A 3,378-nucleotide genomic window follows, 5' to 3' on the forward strand; every position below is an offset into this window, starting at 1 on the left:
CCAATAACAATAAAGTTTCCAAATCAGCAAAAAACGGACGTAATTCCACTGCCCTTTAGTTTCAGCCTCGCGTCACTTTTGTATCGCCTCAGCGGCGCGCTTGCTTCTGTGCTGATGTAGTGTAGGAAATATTTAAAGTAATCCTCTTGTTCGACCTGGTGACGTGACACAGCATCCCGCTAAATGTAATCCGTTTTGGAAATCTCATATTCCAGGTCTAAAGGCACATCTTCGCTCCAAGTTCCCAACGCGAAGCCGCGCAGCGCTCTCCTCGTCGCCGCTCAGCTCATGTTTGTGTCTTTCTAAAGTTCTCAAGAGCGGCTTTGCGGCAGTCAAGCTCTCGAGATCAATATTTAAAGACGACGCCTGACGTCACGTCATATTTTCATATTCCTCGTGCGTTTGTCTTTTAAAGGAGTACTGCCCAGCTGCATGTGCCATTAAACTAAGTGCAGCTTTTTTTTTTCCTTTTTTTACTGCTTGAACTCTCCTTTGCCCCGCGTCTTCGCGGGTTGCTTGCGACCGTGGAGTGGATCCTTAATCGAATCTTTAATTATATTAAATTGTTTTAAGTTTTACGAAATTGCTTCTCCGAGACCCCAAAGTAAACAGCTCTCTGCTTAAAACTATTATTTATGAGGGATTCTCACACCAGTAGTTAAGAGAATGCTATTTGCGCCAGTAAATGTGGGTTTAATATTCACAGCCGTGTTGCTCTCTTAAAAACTTCAAACTTAAGTCTAATTGCACTTTTAATGTAAGTAAAGAGCGTTTTGTTCATTTGTAAGCCTTAGGTTTTAGCTTTGCTGTTGCCGGTAGGGTTAAATAAGGTCAAAGGCACTGGACTGGTGCGCATCTTTAGTTTTAATATCTCCTAAAGACAATTATCAAGACAAACAGACCCTTAATCCTTATTCTCTAATCCGCTGCACAAAGCTTTATTTCTACGTGTTTGTCTAGGAGGAACATTATTGTTGACAGGTCTCATTTCTCTTGGAAAGAGAGAGAGAGAGAGAGCAGTTTCAAAAGGCTTTGGTTTGCACAGGTGAAATCCTACGATTAGAATCATCCTCTCAGAGCGGAGGATTTTAATGTCCACATTTCTTAGTGTGAAGTTGAAGGCTGAAAGTGATAAACACATTCTCGTTAATATTGCTTGCTTTTATTGGATATAATCCTAAGTGGCCTGTACTTCTGCTTACAGGCAAACAAATCATTTCTAACTTCTGTCATCTCCAAAGGCTTGGATGTTGCAGACATGGATTACACAAGAGAACAAGAGCGTTTCAGTCAGCAAATGTCACTAGTTTGGTGTCGTTCTGACACTTCCCACAAAATACTGAATCGCGCAGGTTATATTTATACAATGTTGACACATAAAATGAGCACTGTACCCTAAAAATAATGTATAGAACATATTAGGGTTATCATAACCTGCCTTGCCTTATCTTTCTTTCTTTCTTTCCTTAATGAAAAAATACCTGCCCCAAAGGTCATGGAATGTAAATATATAATGCAAGCTTTGGGACTATTCTCTTCAGTGAAAGCGCAGGGTTTACAGAGAGTGTGTCTATCTGTAGACAATTTTCCCAATTAGCGGGGGCACCAGAGAGTCTGTCTTGCTAATCAGCCACCCTTGCTGTGATTCTGAATCTGCTTTTAGTGAAATGTGATCAGAGACCATGGATCAATTGGGTCAACGGCATTGGCCCAGATGACATTGATACAATTAAGCATGGGGCTTCATTAACCTTTTCAGTCCACCAAGCGCTGAGCCTCATTCTTGATATCTCTGAACGCGATCAGGAGTGTTCCTACAATATATAGTAATGTTATTACAGAGGCTAGTGCTGTGTGATATCATCTGAAATAACCCAGAGTCAAAGTGCGGTCAGCCCTATAAGGAGTTGTTTAATTTTTAGTGGAACAATTTCAAACTCTGCTGGATGTAATATTTCCAGTGGAGTGGAGTGTCATTTAAAAATTATTTTCAAATTACATGGTTATATCCTGGAATGAAACATCTGGGGGTTGTTTGCACCTACCTATTTAATACATCTTTTTGTAACTCTACTATGTGTTCCCCATTACATGTTTCATTACATGTTTCAACTCCTTAGTTCTTTCTTGAGCGTGAAGATTAGATTGACAAAACACTGAAATAGCAGACTTTTGTCACGCGTTTATAATTCATCTAAAAAATCCTTTATCCTTTATTTACCCAAATATCATTTCAAACCCGCATGACTTTCTTTATTCTGTGAAACATAGAGATATTTTGTAGAATACTGGTAACCAAACAGTTTTATTTACCTTTGACTTCTGTCAGAATTTGTCAAATATATTGTTTATTTTTTGACCAAAGAAAGTAATTTGAAAACCACTCAAATGATTCTGTCAACATTCCGTCCATCATTTACTCACCTTGTTTATTTAAAAACGTTGGGGACAGGAAAAGATGACATAATGCACTCATTTAAGCATAATGCCGCTGTCCTTGGTGCTGAAAGCGGCTTCTTGTCAAAAACAGACCTTTTAGTCATGCATCAGATGGTCTTGATGTTAAAATAGTTTGATACATCAGCTAGATACAACCTATCTGTGTTACTCTTTTCGCAATAGGAACACTGCAGAGTGACCTCTCAAAGAGACAAATAAAAATTCAAAACGTCATAAAAACTAAAAGCCAGACAAGTTAACCATCTGTACTTGCACTTACTCATATACGCTGTTCATTTAGACATTTAGATGGACACTGTGACTATTAGCTTTTTCTTGTTTCTTATTTTTTTTTTCGAAAGATTAGTCCTAACCATGACATGGTTACCAGTCACTGTCTCACTCTCCATAAATGAAATAATCATTTTGTCCTCCTTGTGTAAAGGAAGGGGAGTATTTTAGATGTGTTTAGATGTGCTCTTTGTGTTTACCTTTTGCACAGGGCTGAGCCATTCCTCTCTAAGCTCCAATCACCATTGTACGACTGTTCATTCCTCTGAATTCGGTTTGGGGCAATCATTCAACAGTAATAAGATCAGAGCCCTTGCTTGCATGCATCATTCTCAGCCCCAAAGGCTGGAGGAAATTTCTCACCTCTCTTTGCTTCAAACCTTTGCAAGTGGAAAATGTGACAGTTTCGACCGTAGTGTGTTTGCCATTAGCGGCGTTCCAGAGACATAAACGTTGCTATCTCTTCTTTATTATGGGAAAGGTAATATCGTGGAACCAGGCGCCCAGGAAAGGCCATTGAACAGCAGGTTACTGCTTCCTCTGCCAATGACCGAATCAGCTAATTGTTACTGACATTTTCCCTGTGTTGTTTAGATCAGAACTGTTTTGATTCATCGAACGCTAATGTTTGCTCACCAAAGGGGGACA

Source organism: Puntigrus tetrazona, chromosome 3 (assembly GCF_018831695.1).
Source record: "Puntigrus tetrazona isolate hp1 chromosome 3, ASM1883169v1, whole genome shotgun sequence".
NCBI classification, from domain to species: domain Eukaryota; kingdom Metazoa; phylum Chordata; class Actinopteri; order Cypriniformes; family Cyprinidae; genus Puntigrus; species Puntigrus tetrazona.